Source organism: Salvelinus sp. IW2-2015, linkage group LG31 (genome assembly GCF_002910315.2).
Source record: "Salvelinus sp. IW2-2015 linkage group LG31, ASM291031v2, whole genome shotgun sequence".
Lineage (NCBI taxonomy): Eukaryota > Metazoa > Chordata > Actinopteri > Salmoniformes > Salmonidae > Salvelinus > Salvelinus sp. IW2-2015.
The window spans coordinates 19,572,901-19,590,158 of record NC_036870.1 but is presented as its reverse complement, the minus strand read 5'-3'; the positions used below and the strand labels follow the sequence as shown (position 1 = coordinate 19,590,158).

The 17,258-nt window shown below is 43.6% G+C and overlaps 1 pseudogene; it reads right to left on the bottom strand.

The window, feature by feature from the left end:
- Positions 1-17,258, bottom strand: part of LOC111955525 (triple functional domain protein-like) — a 101,654-nt pseudogene that overhangs the window by 75,913 nt on the left and 8,483 nt on the right.

Here is a 17,258-nt window from a genome sequence, read left to right as displayed (position 1 = left end):
ACGGGGAATGACGAGAGACAAATTGCCTAGTTAAATAAAGGTAAAATAAAACAATGAATAAAATAACTGTGGGCATGGGAATCAATGCGACTGAGTGCACTGGCACTGCACTGCAAACATTGTACACATGTTCCATTTAAGGCATGTAGCTATCCTATGAAGTTGTTTTGCAACAACATGTTCTGTTTGACCAATAGCCCATTTTGGATCATTTACAGACGTCCAACGAAAGGGTGATAAAAAGCCTATACCTTCACTCATCACTGAAATGTGCCGATCATGGCAGCTGTCTTATCCACGGGAGGTTGGTGGCACCTAATTGGGGAGGACGGGCTCGTGGTAATGGCTGGAGTGGAATTAGTGGAATGGTATCAAACACATGGTTTCTATGTGTTTGATGCCATTCCATTTGTCTCATTCCAGCCATTATTATGAGCTGTCCACCCCTCAGCAGCCTCCACTGGTCTTATCATAATAATAACACAGTCATTTTGTCATTTTAAATATGAGATTTAGGGATGGATCGATCAGGAGATCATGGAACAAACACACGTCAGCGTGTGTGTGTATGTGTGTGTGTGTGTGTGTGTGTGTGTGTGTGTGTGTGTGTGTGTGTGTGTGTGTGTGTGTAGTAGGTAGTGGAGATGATAATGTTTTGCAGTGAAAGCCTTGTGGTTCTCTGCGAATTCACTAAACTGTTACCGTAGTTCCTCAGAGCTCTAGCCCTCCAGTACTCAATTAAAAACACACACACACACACATCAGATGGAGACTTGCGACCAGACTCGAACAGGCTCCTAATAGTCTGCCTGTAGGAAGCAGAAGTATGTGTGTGTATGTTCACTGTGCTCCAGACCGTCTTTCCAACGGTGTGTGTGTGTGTGTGTGTGTGTGTGTGGTGTGTGTGTGTGTGTGTGTGTGTGTGTGTTGTGTGTGTGTGTGTGTGTGTGTGTGTGTGTGTGTGTGTGTGTTCCTTGGCCCTGCTCTGTATTCCATAATAATTCCAGTGTTATTTCTAGTGTGTTATGACCTGAGCTCCTCTAAATTTAGCTGCCCCTGTGGTGAGCTTCTGGAACACTTTCTACACTCCCATAACCATACTCAGTCAGTCAGGGGAGGGAGAGGTGTGTGTGTGTGTGTGTGTGTGTGTGTGTGTGTGTGTGTGTGTGTGTGTGTGTGTGTGTGTGTGTGTGTGTGTGTGTGTGTGTGTGTGTGTGTGTGTGTGTGTGTGTGTGTTGTGTGGTGTGTGTGTGTGTGTGTGTGTGTGTGTGTGTGTGTGTGTGTGTGTGTGTGTACGTGTACAGGTCATTGGGTCGATAATCCCCCTGTGCATTTTGAGGATTAGGAAATAAAACAGCTAATTGCTTTAAATACCGTGCACACACAGACACAACGCATACTACTGTGTTTCTCGCACACATCTTTCACAACTTATGTGACCAGCTGGACACCGGCCAGAATCCATAGGATCGCCGTAACAACTGCACACACACAGACAATATCTGATACAAAGGGCAACAAAGAGAGAGATAGAAAGAGACAGATGTACATATATAGAGAGAAAACAGAATGAGAGAGAGTTGAGGACTGATGAAAGCAGCTGAGAAGTGATAGCCAGGATGTACGAGCAAATAAAATTAAATAGTGAAGGAGAAAAGAAAGAATGAAAGGAAAGTAAAAACCCTGCAATGCAGACGATGATGCCACCCTGACTCAACCACAGCAGACGGACAAGGACGGAGGGATGGTCATTCTTTTCCCCTCTCTGTCCTCTCTCTCCCTACCTTATTCACACTTCAGTTTTGAAAAAGTGGCCGTCTTTAACCTTTACTTTACCATTCAAAACCAAAGAGGTGAGACTGGAATAGTGCATCGCAATACTCTAAAAGAGACTTCCTCTCCTGATCAAAGGGTGAATCTGAAATGGCTCTTATTTCCTATATAATGCATTATGTTTGGTCAGAGTACCATGGGGTGCACTAAAACATATACAGTACGAGTCAAAAGTTTGGGCACACCTACTCATTCAAGGGTTTTTCTTTATTTTTGCTATTTTCTACATTGTAGAATAAGTGACAACATAAAAACTATGAAATAACACATATGGAATCATGCAGTAACCAAAAAAGTGTTAAAGAAATCTAAATATATTTTATATTCTTCAAAGTAGCCACCCTTTGCCTTGATGACAGCATTGCACACTCTTGGCATTCTCTCAACCAGCTACACCTGGAATGCTTTAACAGTCTTGAAGGAGCTCCCACATATGCTGAGCACTTGTTGGCTGCTTTTCCTTCACTCTGCGGTCCAACTCATCCCAAACCATCTCAATTTGGTTAAGGTCGGGTGAATGTGGAGGCCAGGTCATCTGATACAGCACTCCATCACTCTCCTTCTTGGTCAAAAAGCCCTTACACAGGCTGGAGGTTTGTTAGGTCATTGTCCTGTTGAAAAACAAATGATAGTCCTACTAAGCGCAAACCAGATGGGATGGTGTATCGCTGCAAAATGCTGTGGTAGCCATGCTGGTTAAGTGTGCCTTGAATTCTAAATAAATCAATGACAGTGTCACCAGCAAAGCATCCCACACCATCACACATCCTCCTCCATGCTTTACGGTAGGAACTACACATGTGGAGATCATACGTTCACCTACTCTGCGGCTCACAAAGGCACGGTGGTTGGAACCAAAAATCTCAAATTTGGACCAAAGGACAGATTACCACCAGTCCAATGTCCATTGCTCGTGTTTCTTGGCCCAAGCAAGTGTCTTCTTACTAGAGGTAACTCTAGGTCTTCCTTTCCGGTAGCGGTCCTCATGAGACAGTTTCATCATTGTGCTTGGTGGTTTTTGCAACTGCACCTGATGAAACTTTCACATTTCCTGACATTTTACGGATTGACTGACCTTCATGTCTTAAAGTAATGATGGACTGTCGATTCTCTTTGCTTATTTAAGCTGTTCTTGCCATAATATGGACAGGGTATTTTACCAAATTCTGTATACCATCACTCCCACGTCACAACACAACAGATTGTCTCAAACGCATTAATTAAGAAGGAAAGAAATTCCACAAATGAACGTTTAACAAGGCACCCATGTTAATTGAAATGCATTCCAGGTGACCACCTCATGAAGCTGGTTGAGAGAATGCCAAGCGTGTGCAAAGCTGTCACCAAGGCAAAGGGTGGCTACTTTGAAGAATCTCAAATCTAAAGTATATTTTGATTTGTTTGACACTTTTTTGGTTACTAGATGATTCCATGTGTGTTATTTCATAGTTTTGATGTCTTTACTATTATTCTACAATGTAGAAAATTGTGAAAATGAAGAAAAACCCTGAAAAGTAGGTGTGTCCAAACCTTTGACTGGTACTGTACAGTACAGTAGATAAGATAGATATACATATATACACACATATATATATATACACACACACACAGTTGAAGTCGGAAGTTTACATACACTTAGGTTGGAGTCATTAAAACTCATTTTTCAACTACTCCACACATTTCTTGTTAACAAACTATAGTTTTGGCAAGTCGGTTAGGACATCTACTTTGTGCATGACACAAGTCATTTTTGCAACAATAGTTTACAGACAGATTATTTCACTTATTTTCACAGATTATTCCAGTGGGTCAGAAGTTAACATACACTAAGTTGACTGTGCCTTTAAACAGCTTGGAAAATTCCATAAAATTATGGCATGGCTTTAAGAAGCTTCTGATAGGCTAATTGACATCATTTGAGTCAATTGGAATCATTTGAGTCAATTGGAGGAGTACCTGTTGATGTATTTCAAGGCCTACCTTCAAACTCAGTGCCTCTTTGCTTGACATCATGGGAAAATCAAATCCTTGGGAGAAATTTCCAAATGTCTGAAGGTACCACGTTCGTCTGTACAAACAATAGTACGCAAGTATAAACACCATGGGACCACGCAGCCGTCATACCGCTCAGGAAAGAGACGCGTTCTGTCTCCTAGAGATGAACGTACTTTGGTGTGAAAAGCGCAAATCATTCCCAGAACAACAGCAAAGTACCTTGTGAAGATGCTGGAGGAAACAGGTACAAAAGTATCTATATCCACAGTAAAACGAGTCCTATATCGACATAACCTGAAAGGCCGCTCAGCAAGGAAGAAGTCACTGCTCCAAAACCGCCATAAAAAAGCCACTACGGTTTGCAACTGCACATGAGGACAAAGATTGTACTTTTTGGAGAAATATCCTCTGGTCTGATGAAACAAAAATAGAACTGTTTGGCCATAATGACCATCGTTATGTTTGGAGGAAAATGGGGGAGGCTTGCAAGCCGAAGAACACCATCCCAACCGTGAATTACGGGGGTGGCAGCGTCATGTTTGGGGGTGCTTTGCTGCAGGAGGGACTGGGGCACTTCACAAAATAGATGGCATCATGAGGGAGGAAAATTAGGTGGATATATTGAAGCAACATCTCAAAACATCAGTCAGGAAGTTAAAGCTTGGTCGCAAATGGGTCTTCCAAATGGACAATCACCCCAAGCATACTTACAAAGTTGTTGCAAAATGGCTTAAGGACAACAAAGTCAAGGTATTGGAGTGGCCATCACAAAGCCCTGACCTCAATCCTATAGAACATTTGTGGGCAAAACTGAGTAAGCGTGTGCGAGCAAGGAGGCCTACAATCCTGACTCAGTTACACCAGCTCTGTCAGGAKGAATGGGCCAAAATTCACCCAACTTATTGTGGGAAGCTTTTGGAAGGCTACCCGAAACATTTGACCCAAGTTAAACAATTTAAAAGCAATGCTACCAAATACTAATTGAATGTATGTAAACTTCTGACCCACTTGGACTGTGATGAAAGAAATAAAAGCTGAAATAAATTTCACATTCTTAAAATAAAGTGGTGATCCTAACTGACCTAAGACAGGGAATTATTTCAACTCAGGAATTTAAATTAGGAATGGGAAAAACTGAGTTTAATGTATTTGGCTAAGGTGTATGTAAACTTCCGACTTCAAACTACCAACACACCACACACACACACCACACTTATACTCATTGTGTAAATTACTTTTCTATTATTTATCTATTTTCATTCTCTCTGCATTGGTTGGAGGGGCCCGTAAGAAAGTATTTCACACGTTAGACAACACCGTTGTTTACGAAGCATGTGACAAATACCATTTTATTTTATTAAAAGGAACCTGTTGCCATTCAAGAGCGGGTAGGTGCTAAGTGGGAACATATCGAACGCTCCCACCCTAAATCGTAACTCCTAACCCAAACCTTAACCAGTAGCCTTACCTAAACCTAACCTAACCCTTACCTTAACTGTTATCAATTTAAACTTCAATGGGTTACGTCAGAGTTGGTAGTCTCAAGGATGCGACTTAGACTTTTCATTTCAGATGCATCCAAAAGTTTGGGCACACAAGGCATCAACAGCATACCTGTCAGCTGGATGAGGGCGGAGCCTGTCTGAGCATACTGCCACACGTGATTGGTCATCAGTGATGATGTTATCCTCCCCCAGTACCAACACATCTGCATGGTACTGTATATTCCCAGTATTCCAAAGTCTGCTACTCCCAACCGGCCAGGGAACATGAGGAACTACGTCCTCTGCTAACACAACACCCCCAGCTAAGTCACATTTACAATGCTAAGCTAAGACAAAAAAAATACTCATTGCATTGTGAGAAAACTAGCATTAGACCACAATGCTACGCTAGCTAAAATTAGGCTAAGAGACACTTTTTGGGGATAAAAACAAAAAAAGTGATTGCTTTTAAGAAAGTGGTGCTAAGCTAGGCTAATGTATGCTAAACTAATAGCTTGCAGCCCCTCCTGTGTGAACTTGCGTCCTTTGTGGGTTTAGGAGAGGAAACAGGCTTCTACCCAGACTGTTCTAATCTCCACGTTCTTAACTCCTCAGGTGTGTGTGTGTGTTGTGTGTGTCAGTGAGAGGATGAAGAGAGGATGGGGGCATATGAAGTAATCCTGACAGTGGTCAGACAACACACACACACACCTACTTGAACTGTGGACCCCTAAATGTGCCAGCGCTGCACTCCTGTGTGTATGTGTGACTGTGTGTGTGTGTGTGGGGGGGGGGGGGGGGATTAGAGAGAAGCTTCTTAAAAAATGTGAGGAGCGGTTCAAAAAAACTGAAACATTCCATGTGAGACAGACAGACAGACAGACAGACAGACAGACAGACAGACAGACAGACAGACAGACAGACAGACAGACAGACAGACAGACAGACAGACAGACAGACTTTATTACTAAGTTGGTGTAATACCTCAGATGGACATGCATCCATAATACGTACAGTAACATATTGTGCTCAACCATTGGCTTAAAATGCCCAATGTGTGTTACTACAACGTCTGTGTTCACTATTAGCATGCTAGTCCTGCCATGACCCCAAGACAGCGGTCAGACAATGGTCAGAGACAGACCAACAGAACCACAACCACCTCCAGTAGTGAAGGAGAGAGAAGTAGAGAGAGAAGGAGAGATAGGAAGGATAGAGGGAGTATGAGGGAGTATGAGGAGGTTATTGGGGTGAGGAGTTACTCAGAGCCCAGCAGGTCACATGATAGAGTAGCTGTAGATCTCTTCAATCTATGTCTGGCATCTAGGGAAACTGTCATACCTACGTGACCAAGGGACAACAGGTCAAATAATCCTGTTGACAGTGTGTGTGTCCTTGTTACTGAACTTGACCATTTCGTACATCGTTCATCCTGAGAATGAGGATCATGGCATTGTGTTAAACAGTCAACATCAGAACAAGGCCTGTGTGTGTGTGTGTGTGTGTGTGTGTGTGTGTGTGTGTGTGTGTGTGTGTGTGTGTGTGTGTGTGTGTGTGTGTGTTTCATCAGCGCGCAAATGAAGAGAGAAAATATATATCTCCTCTGTGTGAGAGCGTCCGCTTTCTATGTCTCTCTATCTACACCACACACACACACACACACACACACACACACACACACACACACACACACACACACACACACACACACACACACACTAAAGGCTGCATACTAAGGAAGGCTCCAATAGGTCAAGTGAGCATTAGTTCCTTGCAGCCGCAGAGGAATTTACGCAACACACAGATGAGAAATGTGTGTGTGTCAGTCAGTATGTGCCACGGACCAGGACAAAGACAGATGGAAAGGGAAAGCAGAGGAAGGACAGAAGTTGCCTTCATACCAGCACACACACACACAAACAAACTAACCCTACAGCACACATGTTGATATAATAAGCTGATCCATAGCCTGTTAAAGTGCTATTCACATAATGGTTACGGTCAGAATTAAACTCATGAAAACTGATCTGAAACCAACTGTTAAAGGGGCCTCTATGAGGGGCCAGACAGAGAGAATGGGTCAGGCCGGTTTGGGTAATGTTAGGTTTGGGATAGCATAGGGGCGTGCCCACATACATTGCATCACTGGCATTCTCCAACTGGGGTTAGTGTTGGAGGGCTGTATTGGAATTCCTAGGATTCCCAAAAGCTGATGCCCATTCTCCAGAGCAGGACATAGAAAGAGAGATAAGTAAGGGCTCCTAATGATAAAACACGATCATATAAACATGGCATTTTCCAAGTTAACTCACACTACACATTACTGACAGACAGTTTGTGAGAAAGGGGGGGGGGGGGGTCTGGGATGTGAATCTGTGTGTGTGTCAGGTTAATGTGTGTGTGATAGTTGCAGGTGTCACTACGTCCTGACAGAGACAAAGAGGATTGTCACTAGAGATGCCATCAGTGTCACACGGTGTCATTTATCTCCCCCTTGCTCGCTCTCTACACTGAGCTCGTTCTGGCTTTCTCGCTCCTTCCCTCTTTTTCCCCTTTCTTTACTTATGGGTTAGTGGTGCGCGGGTCAGCTGTTTGTTTACCCACACCGACCCACAAATGCTAATAACCCATCCGCAACCGAACGACTGTAAAGTGAAAATAAAGTGAAAATCTGAGGCCTACACCCGACCCTAACCCGCTAATATATACACTGAACAAAAAGATAAACGCAACAGGTAACGTGCTGGTCCCATGTTTCATGAGCTGAAATATAAGATTCCATAAATGCTCCATTACACAGGTGCACCTTGTGCTGAGGACAATAAAAGGCCACTCTAAAATGTGCAGTTTTGTCACAAAACACAATGCCACAGATGTCTCAAGTTTTGAAGGAGCGAGCAATTGGCATGCTGACTGGTGGAATGTCCACCAGAGCTGTTGCCAGAGAATTTAATGTTACTTGTTGCTTTTATATATTTTTTTCAGTATAGAAAATGCACTCTAGGCTACAGTCAAAGACAGTGGAATGATTTTGACGGTGCAGGATCTTTTTTGCCAGATTTATAGTGCCTCAAAAGTATTCACACCCCTAGACTTTTTACAAATTTTGTTGTGTTAAAAAGTGGGATTAAAATAGATTGAATTGTAATTTTTTTGTCAACGATTTTTACATTACATTTACGTCATTTAGCAGACGCTCTTATCCAGAGCGACTTACAAATTGGAAAGTTCATACATATTCATCCTGGTCCCCCCCGTGGGGAATGAACCCACAACCCTGGCGTTGCAAGCGCCATGCTCTACCAACTGAGCCACACGGGAACGATCTACACAAAATAATCTGTAATGTTAAAGTGGGGGGATTTTTTTTTAATTTTTTTAATGAATGGAAAATAAAACACTAATATATCTTGATTACATAAGTATTCAACCCCCTGAGTAAATACATGTCAGAATCACCTTTGGCAGAGATTTTCTGGGTAAGTCCCTAAGAGCTTTGCACAGCTGGATTGTAAAATATTTGCCCAATACTCTTTTAAATATTCTTCAAGTTGGTTGATGATCATTGCTAGACAGCCATTTTCAACTTAAGACCTAAATCTTTCCATAGATTTTCATTCCGATTTAAGTCACCACCATGTTTGAAAATATGAATAGTGGTACTCGTGGTGAAATCTCTGAGCGGTTTCCTTCACCTCCGGCAACTGAGTTAGGAAGGGCACCGGTATCTGTTTTTTTATTTTACCCCATTTTTCTCCCCAATTTTTGATCTTGTCTCATCGCTGCAACTCCCCAACGGGCTCGGGAGGTGAAGGTTGAGTAATGCGTCCTCGGTAACATGACCCGCCAAACCACGTTTCTTAATAACACCCACATGCTTAACCCGGAAGCCAGCCGCACCAATGTGTCAGACGAAACACCGAAGTCATCTCTGTAGAGACATGAAAATAGCTGTGCAGCGATGCTCCCCATCAAACCTGAAAGAGCTTGAGAGGATCTGCAGAGAAGAATGGGAGAAACTCACCAAATACAGGTGTGCCAAGCTTGTAGCATCATACCCAAGAAGACTCGAGGCAGTAATCGTTGCCAAAAGGTACTTAACCAAAGTACTGATTAAAGGGTCTGAATACTTATGTAAATGTATTTTCTGTTTTTACATTTGCTAACATTTCTAAAAACCTGTTTTTTGCTTTGTCATTATTGTGTATTTTGTGTAGATTGATGAAGGAAAAAAGTATTTAATCAATTTTAGAATGAGGCTGTAACGTAACAAAATGTGGAAAAAGTTAAGGGGTATGAATACTTTAACTTGTCTATAATTAGATACATGCAGCTTCTCTTCTGGCATTATATGTTGCTCAAGAACAGGGTTTCCCAAGCTCGGTCCCGGGGCCTTCCCTGGGTGCACATTTTCGTTTTAGCCCTAGCAATACATAGCTGATAAAAAAATATATATATTTTTTATTTATTTCACCTTTATTTAACCAGGTAGGCTAGTTGAGAACAAGTTCTCATTTGCAACTGCGACCTGGCCAAGAAAAAGCAAAGCAGTTTGACCCATACAACAACACAGAGTTACACATGGAATAAATAAACATGCAGTCAATAATACAGTAGAAAAAGTCTATATACAGTGTGTGCAAATGAGGTAGGATAAGGAAGGTAAGACAATAAATAGGCCATGGTGGCGAAGTAGTTACAATATAGCAATGAAACACTGGAATGGTAGATGTGCAGTGTATATATATCTGAATGTGCAAGTAAAGATACTGGGGTACAAAGGAGCAAGAGAAATAAATAAATACAGTATGGGGATGAGATAGTTGGATGGGCTATTTGCAGATGGGCTATGCACAGGTGCAGTGATCTGTGAGCTGCTCTGACAGCTGGTGCTTAAAGCTAATGAGGGAGATATGAGTCTCCAGCTTCAGTGAGTTTTGCAGTTTGTTCCAGTCATTGGCAGCAGAGAATTGGAAGGAAAGGCGGCCAAATGAAGAATTGGCTTTGGAGGTGACCAGTGACATACCTGCTGGAGTGCGTGCTACAGCAACCAGTGAGCTGGAGTGTGTGCTATGGCGACCATAGCGACCATGAGCTGAGATAAGGCGGGGCTTAACTAGCAGAAACTTGTAGATGACCGCAATGGTGGGTAGGTCGCAATGGTGGGTAGAATATGGAGCTTTGGTGACAAAACGGATGGCACTGTGATAGACTGCATCCAATTTGTTGAGTAGAGTATTGGAGGCTATTTTGTTAATGACATTGCCGAAGTCGAGGATCGGTAGGATGATCAGTTTTACGAGGGTATGTTTGGCAGCATGAGTGAAGGATGCTTCGTTGCGAAATAGGAAGCCGATTCTAGATTTAATTTTGGATTGGAGATGCTTAATGTGAGTCTAGAAGGAGAGTTTACAGTCTAACCAGACACCTAGGTATTTGTAGTTGTCCACATACTCTAAGTCAGAACCGTCCAGAGTAGTGATGCTGGATGGCAGGGCAGGTGCGGGCAGCGTTTGAAGAGCATGCATTTAGTTTTACTTGCATTTAAGAGCAGTTGGAAGCCACGGAAGGAGTGTTGTATGGCATTGAAGCTCGTCTGGAGGTTAGTTAACAAAGAAGGGCCAGAGGTATACAGAATGGTGTCGTCTGCGTAGAGGTGGATCAGAGAATCACCAGCAGCAAGAGCGACATCATTGATGTACACAGAGAAGAGAGTCGGCCCGAGAATTAAACCCTGTGGCACCCCCATAGAGACTGCCAGAGGCCCGGACAACAGGTCCTCCGATTTGACACACTGAACTCTATCAGAGAAGTGGTTGGTGAACCAGGCGAGGCAATCATTTGAGAAACCAAGGCTGTTGAGTCTGCCAATAAGAATGTGGTGATTGACAGAGTCGAAAGCCTTGGCAAGGTCGATGAATACGGCTGCACAGTAATGTCTCTTATCGATGGCCGTTTAGGACCTTGAGGACCTGAGGTGCACCCATGACCAGCTCTGAAACCAGATTGCATAGCGGAGAAGGTATGGTGGGATTCGAAATGGTCGGTAATCTGTTTGTTGACTTGGCTTTCGAAGACCTTAGAAAGGCAGGGTAGGATAGATATAGGTCTGTAGCAGTTTGGGTCTAGAGAATCTCCCCCTTTGAAGAGGGGGATGACCGCGGCAGCTTTCCAATCTATGGGAATCTCAGACGAAACGAAAGAGAGGTTGAACAGGCTAGTGATAGGGGTTGCAACAATTTCGGCAGATAATTTTAGAAAGATAGGGTCCAGATTGTCTAGCACAGCTGATTTGTAGGGGTCCAGATTTTGCAGCTCTTTCAGAACATCAGCTATCTGGATTTGGGTGAAGGAGAAATGGGGGAGGCTTGGGCTAGCTCTTTCAGAACATCAGCTATCTGGATTTGGGTGAAGGAGAAATGGGGGAGGCTTGGGCTAGTTGCTGTGGGGAGTGGAGGGCTGTTGACCGGGGTAGGGGTAGCCAGGTGGAAAGCATGGCCAGCCGTAGAAAAATGCTTATTGAAATTCTCAATTATAGTGGATTTATCGGTGGTGACAGTGTTTCCTATCTTCAGTGCAGTGGGCAGCTGGGAGGAGGTGTTCTTATTCTCCATGGACTTTACAGTGTCCCAGAACTTTTTTGAGTTTGTGTTGCAGGAAGCAAATTTCTGCTTGAAAAAGCTAGCCTCGGCTTTTCTAACTATAATATAAGACACTTATATGTACCGACATTTGTTGTTTCTCTAAAATCTGCGATCGTGACACAAGGCGCTGCAAGGCGATCATGACACAAGGCGCTGCATGAACTGTCCCGTTGACGGGACGTCTTTCCCTAAGAAGTCCTATAACTAAGTAAAATACATATGCCTAAAGCCGACAAATACAAACAGTAGAAAATATCCTGATGAAAATGTTGGTTCTTTCAATCACATTCATCCATCTACTCCGCCTGTCTGCCTCACTTTCTATCTGTCTCGACTTGAGCTATTGCTAGTGAAGTGCAACATTGAATAAAATCATCACTTGGTCCAGCCAGACTGCTAGCGAACTTGCAACATTGTATCAACTAGCCTATTGTGTCCTCAGAGTTTCCTGCCCAGTGAGGACAGAAAGCTGTTTTTATATTACGTTTCCATTGAATAAAAGGGATCATCAGATCATGGCTCATTCATTGGCATTCATTGGCTCATTCATCCCCCTCCTCTCCCCTGTAACTATTCCCCAGGTCGTTGCTGCAAATGAGAACGTGTTCTCAGTCAACTTACCTGGTAAAATAACGGTAAAATAAATAAAAATAAAAATATTTTGAGCTTTCACACGGCTTGGTGAAGGCCAGGAATGTTGGAAAGATTGTTCAAATACTGAGGAACTATCATTCGCAATGGATGTTAAAAAACATACTTTGTTGACTTGTGTGAGGTGAAGAAGAAATGAGTGGTGTAAGTGGTCAGTTAAGACAATGGGCACTTTCCTACAGATGGATGCATTCTGGAGAGAGACGCACCATATCTTCGCCACACACCCCTGCCCTTCTTCTTGATGCAATATGTTTAACTATACTCAAGACACATCTTCACACATGCATTTCACTGACAGCCGCAACTCAAATCAGCTACACCTATTGCCACTACCCAAATCGCTGGCTTCCCAAACACACTGGTGATTTGAAACGATCCACAGTAAAAACATTTTTTTAAAGAAGCTAATGATCCTCTATTGCTAAGTCATGCTCCCCGGTGAAGTATTTTAATGATTTTATTTAGACAGGAGTAATTATAAAATGTTGGCAAAACATCAATTTACTTTAAGGAAATGCAGCATTCCAACTGTGCACCGGCCAACATTCCTTTCCAGTTCATAAGAAGCTGAAACCAGAGATCATTATATAATGACGAGTTCTCATGTCTCCACCCTAACAGTGGGAGTCTGTCCCAAAGGCGGGAAGGCAGGCGACAAGCTTAGGTCTGCATATTATTCCCATAGAAACGCATTGGGTTTATACTGGACAGAATTAGGCGAGAGTGAGCCCTCTCGCTTCGCCTCTTCCTCTCTGCTGAAACCAGAGAAAGTATCAGAGCGAGCGAAACAGCGCCCCTCTATATGAAGTCCATGTATCTGATGCTGTCTGGCCAGACATAGTATGACATGCCATACTCTTTTGGTCCAGACAGCATCAGATACATGGTCTACACATCCTGACACAAAGAGGTGCTGTTTCGCTTGCTCGGATGCTTTACCTGAAATGTATGCGTCTTTCTGTTTGCCCGCGTCTCTGTCAAATAAATTATAAATATTTCAATATTTTATTTGGACGGGCAAGGAGGTACGGTAGGGCGGGCCAGGCCCCCTAAGGCCCGCCCATAACACCAGCCCTGATTTGGTGATTGGTCTGTAGGCTATTTGGCACCCATACCGTTAGGCCTTAACATTTAGGCTAAGGCACTAATCCCAGATAGGGTTTCCTTTCATTATTTTAGGCTAAATTTAGCCTCTAGATAAATTGCACAAGAATGATCCAATTATGGATTTTTTAAGGTATTGTTTTCTCTTTGTTAAACCCGCCCTTCATCCACACAATATTTAATGACCCTAAACCCGCCCACCCCGCAGCTATAGCCCCATTATGAGTCTACCCTCGCATCACTATTGCCTGTCTCACTATTGTATTTCTCCTTCCTTCCCCCTCTCCCTCGTGGTCTCTTTCTCTCTCTTAATGTTCAGGTTCCTCAGGGCTTCAGAACTAATTTCTCCTTCCTTCCCCCTCTCCCTCGTGGTCTCTTTCTCTCTCTTAATGTTCAGTTTCCTCAGGGCTTCAGAACACATTTCTCCTTCCCCCTCTCCCTCCACCGTTCTCTCTACTTGTTCATCGACCAGATTGTTGCTAGTAATTATTTACTAGACGCAATGCACTCTCACACTCTCTTTTTCTTTCTCTCTCCCCCTATCTTCGTCTTGTTGCCCCACTGAGAAGATGTTGATTGGTCGCTAAAACAGAAGGGGTGATCCTATTGGTTCCGAAGACTGAGGGGGCGATCTTATTGGCTGATGGCCAGGCTGATCAGCCACAGCTGCGGCACTCTAACAATGCCCTCACTGTGGGTACAGCTGACACACACACACTTTCAAAAATAGCCCTGTAGCTAGTGACCAGCATTGATAATAGATTTCAAATCTGTCTTTCTTGCCATCTGTCTAGCCACCTCTCTCTCTCTCTTTTCCCTGCTTGTCCCTCGCTCTCTTCTAACTCTCTTTTCTCCCCTATTCCTTCTCTCTCCCTGATCATCCTGTTTTCCCCAGAATGTGTGTGTGCCAGCTGAATCTCTCCATCTCCCCCTGTGTCGTTCTCTCCATCCGCCCAGACCTCTAATAACAGGGTAGACTAACTGACTGAGACACAGGCCAGGGTTACCCTCAATGACCTGGAGGGAGAGAGAGAGCAAGAGAGAGAGACAAATCCAATTTTGATAAACTATTGGGTGAAATAACACAGTGTGCAATCACAGCAGCAATATTTGTGACCTGTTGACACAAAACTGTTTATAGACATAATGACATTTGAAATGTCTATTATTTTGGAACTTGTGTGAGTGTAATATTTACTGTTCACTTTTTATTGTTTATTTCACTTTTGTTTATCCATTTCACTTGCTCTAGCAATGTAAACATATGTTTCCCATGCCAATAAACCCCCTTGAATAGAATTGAGAGAGACAATAAGCCAACCCTAGCACCCTCATACTAAACAAACATTTGTCAGGGACCAAAAATATAACATTTACATTTGAAATGTTTGTCATTTAGCAGACGCTCTTATCCAGAGCGACTTACAGTAGTGAGTGCATAAAATGCATACTTTTTTTCTCGTACTGATCCCCCATGGGAATCGAACCCACAACCCTGGCATTGCAAGCGTCATGCTCTACCAGCTGAGCCACATGGGACAGGTGCCCCCTTCCTCCATCAATCTCCACCCCCTGTCCAGCTCTCCCCCTGTCCATCTCTCTCTCTCTCCCTCTCCCCCACCCTCTCCACCTCCCAGTGTGACTAGTGGGAGAGAGAGCAGGCCACCAGATGGACTGGTTTCTTAGATGACATCACGCATTTAACCCTTTACAGGGCAGAGCAGTGGCCTCACTGGTGAATGATACAGAACAATAGGCTCAACCTATAACCCTGTCTACAAACAAGGAAGTAAAACAAATATGTTTTAGATAGGACTGGTGAGATAAGGGGGACACTTCAGGGCAGACACTCCCAGTCAAAACACACACACACTAAAACACAGTAAACACACACCGCTGTGAAAGACAGACATCAATGGAACATCCCTGTGTCTGTGTGCCAGACGGAACAGTGAAACAAAACGAGAGAAAAAAGGGAAGGGAGGTTAGATCACAGGAACACACCGAACGCTGGTGTGTGTGTGTGTGTCTGTGTCATCCTACCTGGTAGCTGACTGGACAAGTCTCCTTTGGGCTCTTTTTGGAGGGAACCATCTGGGGAGAGAAAGAAAGAAAATATCACTATTAGGTGTACAGTAGGTAGTCAGTTGTGTGTCTTTACCAAGCTAATCAACTCCAGGCCTGGACAAGATACAGTATATCAGGGACTGGTTCAGACCTGGGATACCAGCAGTGTATTCATTAGGAACAACAACAAAAAACTGACGCAAAGAGACCTACCTGTATTTGCCCAATATAAACAAGTTTTTGTTTTAAAATGTTTTCGGTTGCAAGCTTTGCAACATGTTGCACTGCTGAATAGGCTACACCCCAGGTGAGTGAATACCTGGCCTGACATGAATCAATCCATTAACTAGTGCCAGTAAGAGTCCTTCTTGCCTGTGGAAGACAGATAGCATGCTAATGTGCTAGCTAGCTAACCAAGACACCACTAAACACATGTGCTGTGAACTTCAACAACCCTCTGGGCTGACGAGTCACTAGCACATTATTCCCTGTGTTTGTGTGTGTGTCTGAACACATGCTCTCTCTGACACGCTGTGTCCTCACCGCTGAGCGTTGGGTGATGGGATACATGATGGGGGCAGTGACTCCATTCATGGAATTTCTCCCTACGACAGACAGACTGGTATATGCTATAATGAAAAGACTAAACATTAACATACAGTACATACTTGCAGTACCAGCAGTAGCAGCAGTAGTACCAGCAGTAGTAGTAGTCGTACCAGCAGTAGCAGTAGTAGTAGCAGCAGTAGTAGTTGTAGCAGCAGTAGTAGAAGCAGCAGTAGTAGTAGTAGTACCAGCAGCAGTAGCAGTAGCAGCAGTAGTAGTAGTAGCAGCAGTAGTAGTAGTCAGCAGCAGCAGTAAGTACGCTAGTAGTTCAGTATTAGCAGTAGTAGTAGCGTAGTAGTAGCAGGTAGTAGTATGCTAGCTAGTAGTCGGAGATGATCAGTATACAGATCAGCAGAAGAGACGTTTATAGAAGTAGGTAGTGCAGCAGTAGTACAGCAGTAGTCAGTAGGCAGTAGAGTAGTACACAGAGCAGTTAGCAGCAGTAGTAGTAGTAGCAGCAGTAGTAGTAGCATTAGCAGAGTAGCAGTTAGCACGCACCAGCAGTAGTAGCAGCAGCAGTAGTAGTAGTAGCAGCACAGTATACAGCTAGTAAGCAGCAGAGTAGTAGTCAGTTAGTAGTACAAGCAGTAGCAAGTGTAAGCCAGTAGCCAGTAGTGAGTAGCAGCAGTTAGTAGTAGTAGCAGCAGTAGTAGTAGCAGCAGCAGCAGTAGTAGTAGCAGCAGTAGTAGCGAGTAGTGTAGTAGGCAGCAAGTAGTAGTAGTAGCAGCAGTAGTAGTAGCAGCAGTAGAGTAGCAGCAGTAGCAGTAGTTAGTAAGCAGCAGTATAGTAGTAGTAGCAGCAGTAGTGTGTAGCAGTAGTAGTAGCAGCAGTGAGTAGTAGTAGCAGCAGTAGTGGTAGCAGCAGTAGTAGT